This window comes from Bos indicus, chromosome 14 (genome assembly GCF_029378745.1).
Source record: "Bos indicus isolate NIAB-ARS_2022 breed Sahiwal x Tharparkar chromosome 14, NIAB-ARS_B.indTharparkar_mat_pri_1.0, whole genome shotgun sequence".
Classification (NCBI taxonomy): domain Eukaryota; kingdom Metazoa; phylum Chordata; class Mammalia; order Artiodactyla; family Bovidae; genus Bos; species Bos indicus.
This window is the reverse complement of record NC_091773.1, coordinates 952,290-968,872: the sequence shown is the minus strand read 5'-3', so window position 1 is coordinate 968,872 and position 16,583 is coordinate 952,290. Positions and strand designations below refer to the sequence as shown.

The following is a 16,583-nucleotide window of genomic DNA, read 5'->3' as shown; positions in this document are numbered from 1 at the left end:
AGTTCAAGAAAAGCAGGGAGGGAAGGGTGAGACCGCAACCACAAGGGAGGGAGTCTGGTGTTCAGGTCTGGGGAGAAGGGCATAGACAGCAAGAAACATGAGGTCAGCAGGCCCCCTGGTGGGGGGCGGTGAGGACACAGGACAGTCAAGATAGAAGGACAAATCTAGGTGCCAGCCCCGTTCGCCCGACAGCAGGAACCCTTGCCCGAACCCTCCCCTCAGGTGAACTTGCAAGCAGTTCCACAGACTGAATTTTCCAGCCCTGAAACCCAAACGTGCTGCCCCACTGGACCCGACTCAGCACCCACCCTCCGCTTCTCCACCCCGCCCCTCCACCCTCCCCTCCGTCCCTCCCTCAGCACCCCAGGCCTCTCCCCCGTTCCTCTCCACTCAGAGGTGACCAGAAGGCAACTAGCCACCTGAGTCCAAAAGCCAAGCAGAGAAACAAGAACTGAGGCTTGAGGTTGGAACTCACTAATGCGTGACACCCCTGGGGCTGGAGAGGATGTTGAGAGCGGGGTGAGACAGAAAAACTGGCAAAGAAGTTAGAGGTGTTTGCAGAAAAGCAGTTAAAGTGATGACCTTCAGGGCTAGGCCTGGAGCTTAGGGACTGGGCCAGAAGAGTGTTCAGGGGCCAGGAAGCCAGAGAGGCTTCACGGTTGACTGTGGGGATGGCAAAAAGGGATGCACCAGAACAGAAAGCTGTGGGCACAGAATGGCTGGTATTGAAGCAATCAGAGAGAGAACTTCCCAGGGTGTGGCAATAGGCTGTCAGAGCATGCTGGTAAGGAGCTGACGAAACGCCTTCGCATTTGTTATACCCACATCCTCTCCCTGTCTACAACGTCCTTCCTGTCCTGGAGAAGGCTGTGTGCCTCCTTCCCAGGTGCACTTCTGCACCCACACTTGGCACCCACGCACCCCTGTGGAGACCCCCACTCCATCAAAGGCCCCGCTCGTGCCATCCTGCTGCCCCCACCTCCACTCCGCTCATCAACAGGAGGCCAGCCCCCTTCACTGAAAGAGGACTCTGGTCTTTCAGTCTTTACCACTTAAGGCTCCATAGCTCTGCAGTGGACCTTGACACTCTGCTGTTCTAGAAAGGTGGCTTTCTAGGTGCCGCATCCTTCTCAAACTCTGCATGCCACTCGGTTTTCTGGCCGTGCAAGGTATGTGGGGTCTTAGCTCCCTGGCCAAGGATCGAAATCGAACTCATGTCCCCTTCACTGGAAGGCAAAGTCTTAAGCACTGGACTGCCAGGGAAGTTGCTGCGTGGCACTTGGGACTGATAACCCTCCTCTTTCTGAGTTCCAAGAACACCTTCAGCTGGGTCATCCTCCCCCATCTCAGCTCCTAGTCTGGTTCAGGCCCTGCCCTCCAGCCAGCCTGCCCACCTGGGCTTTTCTCTCCACTAGAAGTGGTAATCTGGAGAAGGCAATGGCACCCCACTCCTGTATTCTTGCCTGGAAAATCCCATGGACGGAGGAGCCTGGTAGGCTGCAGTCCATGGGGTCTCAAAGAGTAGGACACGACTGAGCAACTTCACTTTCACTTTTCACTTTCATGCATTGGAGAAAGAAATGGCAACCCACTCCAGTGTTTTTGCCTGGAGAATCCCAGGGACAGGGGAGCCTGGTGGGCTGCCGTCTATGGGGTCGCACAGAGTCGGACACGACTGAAGTGCCTTAGCAGCAGCAGCAGCAGCAGCAACAGAAGTGGTAATCAGGCCAAGGAGTCCCTGGAACTCAGCTCACTCTAAACTAGGCATGCTTCTGATTAAGAACTTGACCTTTTGACCTGAGGCTATTCCCCTCAGGTCTGGGCTCCTTCCCCTACAGTCCAGTTCCAGTTGGAAGCTGCCTCCCCCTGCTTTCTGCCCATTGGGTTTCCCACCTCCCAGCCTGGCTGTGGTCTGGAACTGGGCTTCACACTCCTCCCTTACTGGTCACAAGCACAAAGTTCTCTCTCCTCTGAAAGGGTCTACTTCCATGATTCTGAGACAACAGACAGAGCAACAAAAATGATATGCTCAGGGAGATACAATATTTAAGAAATGTTATACTTCAATAGAATGGGAAAGACTAGAGATCTCTTTAAGAAAATTAGAGATACCAAGGGAACATTTCATGCAAAGATGGGCACAATAAAGGACAGGAACAGTATGGACCTAACAGAAGCAGAAGATATTAAGAACAGGTGACAAGAATACACAGAAGAACCATACAAAAAAAGATCTTCATGACTCAGATAATCACGATGGTGTGATCACTCACCTAGAGCCAGACATCCTGGAATGTGAAGTCAAGTGGGCCTTAGAAAGCATCATCACGAACAAAGCTAGTGGAGGTGAGGGAATTCCAGTTGAGCTATCTCAAATCCTAAAAGATGATGCTGTGAAAGTGCTGCACTCAATATGCCAGCAAATTTGGAAAACTCAGTAGTGCCCACAGGACTGGAAAAGTCCTGCCTTTCATTCCAATCCCAAAGAAAGGCAATACCAAAGAAGGCTCAAACTACCACACAATTGCACTTATCTCACATGCTAGTAATGCTCAAAATTCTCCAAGCCAGGCTTCAGCAATATGTGAACCGTGAACTTCCAGATGTTAAGCTGGTTTTAGAAAAGGTAAAGGAACCAGAGATCAAATTGCCAACATGCATTAGATTATCAAAAAAGCAAGAGAGTTCTTAAAAAACATCTACTTCTGCTTTATTGACTATGCCAAAGCCTTTGACTGTGTGGATCACAACAAACTGTGGAAAATTCTTAAAGAGATGGGAATACCAGATCACAGGACCTGTCTCCTGAGAAATCTGTATGCAGTTCAAGAAGCAACGGTTAGAACTGGGTATGGAACAACAGACTGGTTCCAGATTGGGAAAGGAATACGTCAAGGCTGTGTATTGTCACTCTGCTTATTTAACTTATATACTGGGTGATCATTGGAAGGACTGATGTTGAAGCTGAAACTCCAATACTTTGGCCACCTGATGCGAAGAACTGACTCATTGGAAAAGACCCTGATGCTGGGAAAGATTGAGGACAGGAGAAGAAGGGGATGACAGAGGATGAGATGGTTGGATGGCATCGCCAACTCAATGGACATGGGTTTGGGTGGACTCCGGAAGTTAGTGATGGACAGGGAGGCCTGGTGTGCTGCGGTTCATGGGGTCGCAAAGAGTCGGACATGACTGAGTGACTGAACCGAACTGAACTGAACAGAGTACATCATGAGAAATACTGGACTGGATGAAGCACAAACTAGAATCAAGATTGTCTGGAGAAATATCAATAACCTCAGATATACAGATGACACCACCCTTATGGCAGAAAGCAAAGAAGAACTAAAGAGCCTCTTGATGAAAGTAAAAGAGGAAAATGAAAAAGTTGGCTTAAAATTCAACATTCAGAAAACTAAGATCATGGCATCTGGTCCCATCACTTCATGGCAAATAGATGGGGAAACAATGGAAACAGAGACAGACTTTATTTTCTTGGGCTCCAAAATCACTGCAGATAGTGACTGCAGCCATGAAATTAAAAGATGCTTGCTCCTTGGAAGAAAAGTTATGACAACCTAGATGGCATATTAAAAAGCAGAGACATTACTTTGCCATCAAAGGTCTGTCTAGTCAAAGCTATGTTTTTTTCAGTAGTCACGTTCACATATGGATGTGAGTTGGACCATAAAGAAAGCTGAGCATGGAAGAATTGATGCTTTTGAACTGTGGTGTTGGAGAAGACTCTTGAGAGTCCCTTGGACTGCAAGGAGATCCAACCAGTCCATTCTAAAGGAAATCAGTCCTAAATATTCATTGAAAGGACTGATGCTGAAGCTGAAACTCCAATACTTTGGCCCCCTGATGTGGAGAACTGACTCATTTGAAAAGACCCTGATGCTGGGAAAGATTGAAGGCAGGAGGAGAAGGGGATGACAGAGGATGAGATGGTTGGATGGCATCACCGACTCAATGGACATGAGTTTCAGTAAGCTCCCGGAGTTGGTGATGGACAAGGAAGCCTGGCATGCTGCAGTCCATGGGGGTCACAAAGAGTCAGACACAACTGAGCAACTGAATTGAACTGAACACTTGAATAAATTAGACTGTGATTCCCAACTCCCAAGCTAACCAAGCAAGCCTTCTCCTTTTAAGTTTGGTTCTTGAGAGAATTCTTGGACCACTTCTGCTCTCCCACTCTGAAGGGTCAAGCTTGGAGGGTTAGGAAAAGACTTCTGGTGACAAGCCCAGACAGCTGGCCCTGAAGGGGGAAAGGGACATTTCAGGGGGAAGAACAGTCTGTGCAAAGGCCCGGGCCAAAGGTTTGCAGGAGTGAGAAATAGATTGTGTGGTTAAAGCCTGTGGTGTGCATGGTGTTTAGTGTGTGGGTGTGGGTATGGAGTGGGGGGGGGGTGTGTGAGCATGTGAACGTCGTGTTAGTGTGTATGACCCATGAGTGTATAATGTGATGTATGTGTGGAGTGTGTGGTATAGGTGGGTAAGTGACTAATGTGTAACATGTGTGCCTTGGAAGTGTGTGTTGTACAAGTATGAAAAAAGGTGTGTGTGTGTGAATGTGTGAGTGTAGTATGTGTGGCGTATGTGTCTTGTGAGTTGCTATGTGTATAGCATGTGGATAATCATATACTTTGATAGAATACAATAGTATGTGTAAGTATGTTTGTGAATGTGTGTTTTAGTGTGGGACATGTATGAGTGTGTGGTGTGTGGGTATTAGAGTGTGTGTATGCTCTGTGTGCTAGTGTGAGGTGTGTGTGTACTGTTTGCATTTGTGAGTGTACTTGAGGGGTTGGGGTCAGTGAGAGGTGCTGATGCAGTTAGAGGCAAGCAGGGCTCAGATGCTGAGGACTTCGAAGGACATACTGAGGAGCTTGGACTTGCTCCCAAAGGCAGTGAGCAGACGCTGGCAGGTTCCTACAAGGAGTAATCATATTTATGCTTCAGAAAGACCATTCCCGCTGCTGTGGAAAATGGAGTCAAGGGAGATGAGACTAAGATAGGGAAGTGAATTAGACTGCAGCTCTTGAGTCATCCAGGTAGAAGATGATGGTGTGAGAACTAGCAGTGGAGATAAACTGATTCAAGTGACTTAGTAAGAAAATGAACAGCTCAGATGTGAGGGATGAGAGTCCAGAATGTGTCTGTGTGGCTGAGGGGACTGAGGGCATCACTTCCTGGAACCGCAGAGCCTTCCACTCCCACAGCGGCCGGGGCAGATCTCTGCAGCTGCCTCAGCGGATCTTCAGCCGCTCACCTCCCCACGCTGCCTGTTCCCCCTGCCCATTCCTTGTGCTTGGCCTTCCTCATAGAGTCAGGCTCTTAGTCTCAATATGCTCTTATGAACTTGACCTTCGATTCCTCTTTCTGGGCCTACTCTTCTCTGCCCTTACTCTTGTGCACAGCACAACCTCCTAAACCCTCCAGTCTAGTCCTCTGACCTTTCTCCCATTAGGAGGAACACAGGGTGTCAGCTTGGGCTTGTGGGTGCTCACAGCACGTGTGCCAGGCCCCTCATGGTGCAGGACAGAGCCCAGGTGGAAGAGAAGGGGTGTAGGATGAGGCCCATGGGCCAGGAGGTGGCTCTCCCCAAGCCACCGCATTCTGGCACAGAACCCCAGGGAGTACAAGAGTCTTATCAAATCTGACCTTCCAGGTTGTCACAGAGCTTTATTTTGCAGGTAAGCAGATAGAACATAATTTAATAGTTTGTTCGCTTGATTGATAATTTTAACTATTTTGACATATTATATAAAAGCCTCCATTAGTGCTCTTGATGAGGATGAGCCTGGGAGAAGGATGTCCAGTCTTGCGGGAAGAGAATAAATTGTATTTTGCTCTAAGATATTCTCATGACATACACCTGGAGCATCTAGGAAGCAGTGGAGATATGAGCCTGAGGCTCAAAGGAGAAGTCAGGGCTAGAGAGAAAAGATCCAAGAGTTTTTGATAACTGAAGTCACAAGAGGGAGTGAGACTATTTGCGAAGAGAGACGAATAGTAAGAAGAGGTTGCGAGAACAAGTCTTGAGTCAGGACAGGTAGAGAAGCTGGCAAAGGAGCATTCAGACAAGGAAAACCTCAAAGATATAATGTCACCATTATGCCAAGAGATAGCTTCAAAGGGGACAGAATTGTCAACAAAGTAAAGGCTACCTGAGAGGTCAGGCAAGAAAAGTACTAATGGTTTGGCATTATTAACCTTGACTAGAGTGACTTCAACCCCATTGTAAGTAGGAAAGCCCCACTAAGTGATGTGACGAGTGAATGAGAAAATGGAGAGAATAGATGGTTGACAGTTCATGAAGTAGGGTTTGGAGGGGCACTAGTTGGAGAGGGGCCTGGAGTCCAGAGCTGCTTTTCCTGACGGCAGAGACCTGAGTTTATTTCTATGTAAAGGGAAGATACGAAAGAAAAAAGGGATACTTTCTAGAGGAGAGCTGCCTTAACTGAAGGAAGAACAACTCTTCCCCTGTCTGAGAAGGGAAGGAGGAAGGAAAGGGACGTGAGAATGCCGGTGGGAAGCTAAAGAAACTCCAGAACCATGGCTTTAATTTTCTCTGTAAAACTTTCATTCTCTGAGAGCAATGGTGGAGATAAAAAGGTGAGGAAAGTCTGAAATGAAGTGAAAATGGCAGAAGGAACTGAATGGAGAACCTGGGAGGTGTGTAATGGGCCCAAAGGATGCTGGCATAATGGATTATACAGGCAGCAGCCACCAACCTTCTCCAGCAGCATTTGATGGGTGGGGCAGGGCAGACACCGGAAAGCAGGCAGGCGGAGGTAAGGGCCTCTCAGCAAGAGTTCGGGCACATCAGAGAAGGAAGCAGGCACCAGCTGGGCTGTCAGATAGATGAAAATAAAGAGACCAGGGTACTAGAGATCTAGAGGCTGGCAGGGATCATGCAAGCAAGGCAGAAGGTACAACTTTGTGGGCAGACTGGGCAACCTGAGTGACAGGAAATCAGTAAACTGTTGGCTATGGGCTGAATTAACTTCACAGGGAAGAAAGGCCAAGAGATTTAGGCCTTGGTCTTGTGAACGTGGCAGGTGGGAGGTGAGCCAGGATGGGATTAAGACTGCAGGGCCTCATGCTCCTGAGGGCTCAGGGACTGTGCCAGGATGTCTCAAAGATTGAAGATGGATGGAAATTCAGGGCATTTGGAGCAAAGAGGAAATGAAGACTACACTGAAGGCTCAAGTCACTAAAACAGTGACTGCCCACCAAAGTGGTTCCTCACAGAGGTGGTCAGGACAGGGCAGGTGGTCAGGCTAGGAAGGGCTCTCAGGGCAGGAGGGCTTCTGTTGCTCTTTCTGCCAGGCACCCTCCCCTACTTCCCACTCTTTCCTCACCTAAGCCTGTCCTCACCCAGGCCCCCACTCCTGCTGCCCCTTGTCTTCCCTTGGGGTCTGCAGGCTGGTGGAAGTTTCCTCAGGCAGGTAGCAGTCTTTCCCCCTTTTCAAAAGGCCTTTTACCAGCCCTGCTCCACACAATCTCCATCCCACTCCCCCCAGTCCGGAGCTTTCATTAACCCAAGGTCTTTACCTTGTCACCAGGTCAGGGCCTCCTTCCTCACCTCAGGAGGTGTTCTTGTCGTCCCCCCACCAGGACCCACCCAAGTCCCAGTTTCCTACCTCGGGCCTAATACTACCCCCATCCCCCCACCCCACCCCTACACCCCACCCCTGACCCAACACCCCACCCTAGGGAGTTAACCTAAGCCCGCCTAGCTCCACCCCTAGTGGGAAGCCATCCTTCCCTCAGGAACTGCCTTCCTCTTGGAACCCCTGTCTCCCTTCAGAACCAGCCCCCTCAGGACGCGTCCCTCCTCGGAACTCACCCTCCTCAGAACCCTCCCCCCTCTCAGGACCCACCCGCTATCAGAACCTCCCCGCTCAGAATCCTTCTCCCTCAGAACCCTCCCCCATCAGAACTTCCCCTCTCGGGCCTCTCCCCCCAGAACCCCACCCCCACCCCTCTCAGGACCCCAGCCCACCCTCAGCTCTTGCCTCCCTTTCGGGACCTCTGCCGCCACCTCAGAACCCGCCGCCTCTCAAGATATGTCAACACCCTCCTCTCTTTCGTCCTCCCGCCCGCTGGCCCTCTAAACCTTGGCTCTGGCAGCCTTTGCTCACTGGTTGGTTGGGCTTTCCGGGGTCGTGCCTTAAGCAACACCTTCCCTGCAAGACCCTCTGGCCCCGCCCCCAGGGCAGCCCCGGGACGCTAGCTCCGCCCACATACCCCCGCCCCTTGAGCGGGCCCCTTGCTCTGGCTCCGCCCCTACGCTCGCGCCCCGCCCCGTCAGGTCCCACCCTCTCAGGGCACCCTATAGGACCTCCGCCATCTCGGCTGTCCCACGTCTCCGTCCCCACGAGGATTGGGGTCTCGGTGGCTGGGGTGTCGGTGGCCGGGCTCCCCCTTACCCGGGTTTGGGGCCGGCATTCTCGTGCAGGAGTCAGGGTTCCGCGGCCGGCGAGGCCGCGGGCGGTCGGCAGGCCCCCGAGGGACGGCTGCGGAGGCGCAGCCGCCCGGAGCCAGAGGCCGGCCGGGGAGAAGACGCTTGGGCTTGGCCTAGGGCAGGACCATATGGCAGCCACGTGCTGACCGACGCAATGAGGGGCAGGAGACTCGAGTAGGAAACAGTTAAAACACTGTAAACTTAATTGATAAATATAAGACATTTGCTTAAAAAAAAAAAAAAAAAGTTTGTTCAATCTAACAAAGCTTCCTGAACCCTAAACAATTCTTATGTATAAAATAAATAAGTGCAGTTAATCTAAGCTCTCTTTAAGTTTCTAACACGGTATGTAGTAACATGGGACTTCCCTGGTGGCTCCTCAGTAAAGAACCCACCTGCCAAATGCAGGAGATCTGTCTTCGATCCCTGGGTCAGAAGATCCCCTGAAGAAGGAAATGGCAACACACTCCAGTATTCTTGCCTGGGAAATCCCATAGACAGAGGAGCATGGCAGGCTATAGTCTGTGGAACTGCAAAAGAATCAGGTACGAATTAACTAAACAGCAATAAAAACGTAGTAAAGTACCCAGGAACATTTGAACTCACAAATCTTAATCAGTGAAACATAAATTATAATAAGGTTAAAACAATCAATCACCTGCACATTTTGCTTTAGAATACAAAACTATAGGACTGAAATCCCTTAAACCAAGGCTTAATCTGGGATCCAGGACACTGTTGGCTCAGGACACTCCTGTTCATGGGAATTCCCCTGTGGTCCAGTGGTGAGGACTCTGTGCTTTCAAGTGTCCCCACCCCCCAGCCAAAATTTCAACAGGCCAGTCCTGAGATTCTCACTGCTGACCTTTATGGGTCAAAAACCTGTGAACACTGTGTCCACGACTGAGGCCACAACAGTCTTGGCTTCAAGCAGTGGAAACACAATCCCCCAGGAGCTGTACCAACACAACATGCAGTGCCATCCAGGGATGCACTTAATTGGCCCCTGAACCTTGATAGTGTCTTCACTGCAACCCTAAATGCCTTCAATGAGTCTTTTTGTTAATAACAATTTTCAGTTCAGTGGCTCAGTCATGTCTGACTCTTTGCTACCCCATGGACTGCAGCACACCGGGCTTCCCTGTCCATCACCAACTCCCGGAGCTTGCTCAAACTCATGTCAGTGATGCCATCCAACCATCTCATCCTCTGTCGTCCCCTTCTCCTGCCTTCAGTCTTTCCCAGCATCAGGGTCTTTTCCAAGGAGTCAGTTCTTCCCATCAGGTAGCTGAAGTATTGGAACTTCAGCTTCAGCTTTAGTCCTTCCAATGAATATTCAGGACTGATTCCCTTTAGGATGGACTGGTTGGATCTCCTTGCTGTCCAACGGACTCTCAAGAGACTTCTCCAACACCACAGTTCAAAAGCATCAATTGTTTGGCTCTCAGTTTTCTTCATGGTCCGATTCTCACATCCATACATGACTACTGAAAAAATCATAGCTTTGACTAGATTGACCTTTATATGCAAAGTAATATCTCTGCTTTTTAGTACACTATCAAGGTTTGTCATAGATTTTCTTCTAAGGAGCAAGCATCTTTTAATTTCATGGCTGCAGTCACCATCTGCAGTGATTTTGGAGCCCAAGAAAATAAAGTCTGTCACTGTTTCCATTGTTTCCCCATCTATTTCCCATGAAGTGATGGGACCGGATGCCATGATCTTCATTTTTTGAATGTTGTGTTTTAAGCCAGTTTTTTCACTCTCCTCTTTCACTTTCATTAAGAGTCTCTTCAGTTCCTCTTCACTTTCTGCCATAAGGGTGGTGTCATTTGCATATCTGAGGTTATTGATACTTCTCCCAGCAATCTTGATTCTAGTTTGTGCTTCATCGAGCCAGGCATTTCAAATGATGTACTCTGCATATAGGGCTTCCCTTGTGGCTCAGCTGGTAAAGAATCCACCTGCGATTCGGGAAACCTGGGTTTGATCCCTGGGTTGGGAGGATCCCCTGGAGAAGGGAAAGGCTACCCACTTGGGTATTCTGGTGTGGAAAATTCCATGGACTGCATAGTCCATGGGGTCACAAAGAGTCTGACACGACTGAACAATTTTCACTCACTCACTCACTCAGCATATAAGTTAAATAAGTAGGGTGACAATATACAACCCTGACGTATTCCTTTCCGAATTTGGAACCAGTCCGTTGTTCCATGTCCAGTTCTAATTGTTGCTTCTTGACCTGCATACAGATGTCTCAAGAGGCAGGTCAGGTGGTCTGGTATTCCCATCTCTTTAAGAATGTTCCACAATTTGTTATGATCCACACAGTCAAAGGCTTTGGCATAGTCAATGAAGCAGAAGTAGATAGTTTTCTGGAACTCTCTTGCTTTTTCTATGATCCAACAGATGTGGGCAATTTGATCTCTGGTTCCTCTGCCTCTTCTAAATCCAGCTTGAACATCTGGAAGTGTTTGGTTCATGTATTGTTGAAGCCTCGCTTGGAGAATTTTGAGCATTATTTACTAGTGTGTGAGATAAGTGCAATTGTGCGGTAGTTTGAGCATTCTTTGGCATTGTCTTTCTTTGGGATTGGAATGAAAACTGACCTTTTCCAGTCTTGTAGCCACTGCTGAGTTTTCCAAATTTGCTGGCATATTGAGTGCAGCACTTTCACAGCATCATCTTTCAGAACTTGAAATACCTTAACTGAAATTCCATCACCTCCACTAGCTTTGTTTGTGGTGATGCTTCCTAAGGCCCGCTTGACTTGGCATTCCAGGATGTCTGGCTCTAGGTGAGTGATCACACCATCGTGATTATCTGGGTTGTGAAGATCTTTTTGTACGGTTCTTCTGTGTATTCTTGCCACCTCTTCTTAATATCTTCTGCTTCTGTCAGGTCCATACCATTTCTGTTCTTTACTGTAAAATGTTCCCTTGGTATCTCTAATATTCTTGAAGAGATCTCTAGTCTTTCCCATTTTATTGTTTTTCTCTATTTCTTTGCATTGATCACTAGAGAAGGGTTTCTCATCTCGCCCTGCTATTCTTTGGAACTCTGTGTTCAGATGGGTATATCTTTCCTTTTCTCCTTTGCCTTTCACTTTTCTTTTCTCAGCTATTTGTAAGGCCTCCTCAGACAACAATTTTACCTTTTTGTATTTCTTTTTCTTGAGCATAGTCTTGAGCACTACCTCCTATACAATGTCACGAACCTCCGTCCATTGTTGTTCAGGCACTCCGTCTATCAGATCGAATCCCTTGAATCTATTTCTCACTTCTACTGTATAATCATAAGGGATTTAATTTAGGTCATACCTGAATGGTCTAGTGGTTTTCCCTACTTTCTTCAATTTGAGTCTGAATTGGAAATAAGGAGTTCGTGATCTGAGCCACAGTCAGCTCCAGGTCTTGTTTTTGCTGACTGTATAGAGCTTCTCCATCTTTGGCTGCCAACAATATGATCAATCTGATCTCAGTATTGACCGTCTGATATCCATGTGTAGAGTCATCCCTTGTGTTGTTGGAAGAGGGTGTTTGCTATGACCAGTGTGTTCTCTTGGCAAAACTCTGTTAGCCTTTGCCCGGCTTCATTTTGTACTCCAAAGCCAAATTTTCCTTCTTTTCCCATTCATCTCTTAATAACAATTTTATTAAGATATAATTCACTGGACTTCCTTGGTGGTCCAATGGTTAAGACTTTGCATTTCCAATGCAGGGGGCACAGGTTCAATCCCTGGTCAGGGAACTAAGATTCTCATGCCACAAGGCAAGGCCAATAAACAAACAAACAAAAGATATAATTCACATACATACCATACAATTCACCCATTTAAAGTGTACAATTTAATATTTTTTGATATATGCACAGATATGTACAAACACCACCATAACAGCTTTAGAACTCTTTCATCACCCCAAAAATAAATCCTTTAGCAATCACATTCCTACCACTCAATCCTCCTCAGCTCTAAGCAACCACTAATTTACTCTCTGCTATTATGGATGTTTGTTCTGGACATTCCATATAAGTGGATTCATATATAAGTGGCTTTTATGGCTGGTTCCTTTCATTTAGCATAATGTTTTCAAGGTTTATCCATGTTATAGCATGAATCAGTACTTCTAGGTGGGAGATGGGGGACATTGTTTTTATGGATGAATAATATTCCATTAATGGATGTACCACATTCATTTATCCATTCATCAGTTCATGGACTTTTGTTTCCTCCTTTTGGCTATTATTAATAATGATGCTGTAAGCCTTCACGTACAAGTTTTTGTGTGCATATATGTTTCCATTTCTCTTGACTGTATAGCCAGGCGTGAATTTGCCGTGTCCTATATAGCTCTATGTTTAACTCTGAGGAACTGCCAGGTTGTGTTGCAGTGGAGCGGCATAATTTTACATAGGCCACCATTAATGTAGGAGCATTTCTGTTCCTCCACATCCTGCCAATACTTATTCTCTGACTTTTTGATTATAGCCACCTTGGTGGGTTAGAAGTGGTATATCATTCTGATGTTAATTTGCATTTCCCTGATGACTAATGAGATTGAGCAACTTTTCATGTATTTATTGGCCATTTTTGTTTCATCCTTGAGAAATGCCTGTTCAGATCTTTGGTCCATTTTTAAATTGGACTATTTGGTTTTTATTATTGAGTTGTAAGAGTTCTTTATATAATCTGGATATAAGTCCCTTATCAAATATATGATTTGGAAATATTTTCTCCCATTTTGTCTTTTCAGTTTCTTGAGAGTGTGCTTTGAAACACAAAAGCTTTTAATTTTGATGAAATCCAACTTATTGTTTCTTTTATTGCTCTGATAGGGAGTTCATGGAATCTGTAAATCAACTAGGGGAGTATATGCTATCTTCACAATATTAAGTCTTCCAATCCATAAACATAGGATATTTTCCATTTATTTAGAGTTTCTTTCATTTCTGTCAATAATGTTTATAGTTTTCAGAGCATAAGTTTTGCCTATCTTTTGTTAAATTTATTCCCAAATATTTTACTCTTTTTGATGCTATTGTCTTAATTTTACTTCTGGATTATTCATTGATAGTATATGGAAATACAGTCGACTTTTGTAGACCTGCCAATGAATCTTGCACTCTGTATTCTAAGGACCACACAACTCCTTCAGCTAGTTACCTGTTACCTGATTGAGTTTGGGATCTCACATGGCTGGCACAGGGGTCACAGTTTATAGGGTCATTCTGTGGACAATTCCTAGACTGACCCTTTTTTTTTTTCTTTTTAATTTTTTTTATTGAAGGATAATTGCTTTACAAAATTTTGTTGTTTTCTGTCAAACCTCAACCTGAATGAGCCATAGGTATACATATATCCCCTCCCTTTTGAACCTCCCTCCCAACTCCCTCCCCATCCCACCCCTCTAGGTTGATACAGAGCCCCTGTTTGAGTTTCCTGAGCCATACAGCAAATTCCCATTGGCTGTCGATTTTACGTATGGTAATGTAAGTTTCCATGTTACTCTTTCCATACATCTCACCCTCTTTTCTCCGGATGTCCATAAGTCTATTCTCTGTATCTGTTTCTCCATTGCTGCCCTGTAAATAAGTTCTTCAGTACCATTCTTCTAGATTCCATATATATGTGTTAGAATACCATATTTCTCTTTCTGACTCACTTCACTCTGTATAATAGGTTCTAGGTTCATCCACCTCATCAGGACTGACTCAAATGCACTCCTCTTTATGGCTGAGTAATATTCCATCGTGTATATGTACCACAACTTCTTTTTCCATTCATCTGTCGATGGACATCTAGGTTGCTTCCATGTTCTAGCTATTGTAAATAGTGCTGCAGTGAACAGTGGGATACATGTGTCTTTTTCAGTTTTGGTTTCTTAAGGTTATATGCCTAGGAGTGGGATTGCTGGGTCATATAGTGGCTTCATTCCTAGTTTTTTAAATAATCTCCATACCATCTTTCATAGTGGCTGTATCAATTTACATTCTCACTAACAGTGCAAGAGTGTTCCCTTTTCTCCACACCTTCTCCAGAATTTATTGCTTGTAGACTTTTTATGATGGCCATTCTGAGTGGTGTGAGGTGCTATCTCAATGTAGTTTTGATTTGCATTTCTCTAATAATGAGCAATGTTGAGCATCTTTTCATGTGTTTGTTAGCCATCTGTATGTCTTCTTTGGAGAAATGTCTGCTTAGGTCTTCTTCCCACTTTTTGACTGGGTTCTTTGTTTTTCTGGCATTGAGTTGTATGAGCTGCTTATGTATTTTGGAAATTAATCCTTTGTCAGTTGTTTAATTTGCTATTATCTTCTCCTATTCTGAGGCTGTCTTTTCACCTTGCTTATAGTTTCCTTTGCTGTGTAAAAGCTTTTAAGTTTAATCAAGTCTCACTTATTTACTTTTGTTTTTGTTTCCATTACTCTAGGAGGTGGGTCATAGAGGATCTTGCTTTGATTTATGTCATTGGGTGTTCTGCCTTTGTTTCCTCTAAGAGTTTTGTCATTTCTGGTCTTACATTCAGGTCTTTAATCCATTTTGAGTTTGTCTTTGTGTATGGTGTTAGGAAGTGTTCTAATTTCATTATTTTATATGTAGCTGTCCAGTTTCCCCAGCACTATTTATTGAAGAGGCTGTCTTGCTTCCTTTGTCAAAAATAAGGTACCCATAGGTGCATGGGTTAATTTCTGGGCTTTCTATCTTGTTCCATTGGTCTATATTTCTGTTTTTGTGCCAGTACCATACTGTCTTGATGACTGTAACTTTGTAGTATAATCTGAAGTCAGGAAGGTTGCTTCCTTCAGCTCCATTCTTCTTTCTCAAGACTGCTTTGGCTATTCGGGGTCTTTTGTGTTTCCATATGAATTGAGAAATTTTTTGTTCTAGTTCTGTGAAAAATGCCATTGGTAATTTGATAGGGATCACATTGAATTTGTAGAATAGTCATTTTCACAATATTGATTCTTCCTACCCAGGAACATGGAATATCTCTCCATCTGTTTATGTCATCTTTGATTTCTTTCATCAGTGTCTTATAATTTTCTATGTACAGTTCTTTTGTCTCCTTGCTGCTGCTAAGTCGCTTCAGTCGTGTTCGACTCTGTGCGACTGCATGGACTGCAGCCTACCAGGCTCCACTGTCCATGGGATTTCCAGGCAAGAATACTGGAGTGGGGTGCCATTGCCTTCTCCTTAGGTAAGTTTATTCCTAGAAATTTAATTCTTTTTGTTGCAATGGTAAATGAGATTGATTCCTTAATTTCTCTTTCTGATTTTTCATTGTTAGTATATAGAAATGCAAGTGATTTCTGTGAATTGATTTTGTATCCTGCAACTTTGCAAAATTCACTGATTAGCTCTAGTAATTTTCTGGTACTATCTTTAGGGTTTTCTCTGTACAGTATCATGTCATCTGCAAACAAAGAGCTTTATTTCTTCTTTTCCTATCTGGATTCCTTTTATTTCTTTTTCTTCTCTGACTGCTGTAGCTAGGACTTCCAAAGCTATGTTGAATAATAGTGGTGAAAGTGGACACTCTTGTCTTGTTCCTGATCTTAGGGGGAATGCTCTCAGTTTTTCACCATTGAGAATAATGTTTGCTGTAGGCTTATCATATACAGCCTTTACTATGTTGAAGTAAATTCTTCCTATGCTCATTTTTTGAAGAGTTTTAATCACAAATGGGTGCTGAATTTTGTCAAAGGCTTCTTTTGCATCTATTGAGATTATCATATGCATTTTATCTTTCAATTTGTTAATATGATCTATCACATTGATTGATTTGTGTATATTGAAGAATCCTTGCATTCCTGGAATAAACCCAACTTGATCATGGTGTATGAGCTTTTTGATGTGTTGCTGAATGCTGTTTGCCAGAAGTTTGTTGAGGATTTTTGCATCTATGTTCATCAGTGATATTGGCCTGTAGTTTTCTTTTTTGTGTTGTCTTTGTCTGGTTTTGGTATCAGGGTGATGGTGGCCTCGTAGAATGAGTTTGGAAGTGTTCCTTCCTCTGCAATTTTTGGAAACAGTTTTAGAAGGATAGGCATTAGCTCTTCTCTAAATGTTTGACAAAATTCTCCTGTGAAGCCATCTGGTCCTGGG

General features: G+C 45.2%; 1 protein-coding gene and 1 non-coding gene across 4 annotated transcripts in view; both read left to right on the top strand.

Moving 5' to 3' along the window:
* SPATC1 (spermatogenesis and centriole associated 1) overlaps positions 1-16,583 on the top strand; it is a 29,854-nt gene that overhangs the window by 1,904 nt on the left and 11,367 nt on the right. The gene's annotated exons all lie outside the window — the stretch shown is intronic.
* Positions 12,154-12,226, top strand: TRNAG-UCC (transfer RNA glycine (anticodon UCC)). The gene has a single exon. It is a non-coding gene; the product is annotated as a tRNA-Gly (tRNA).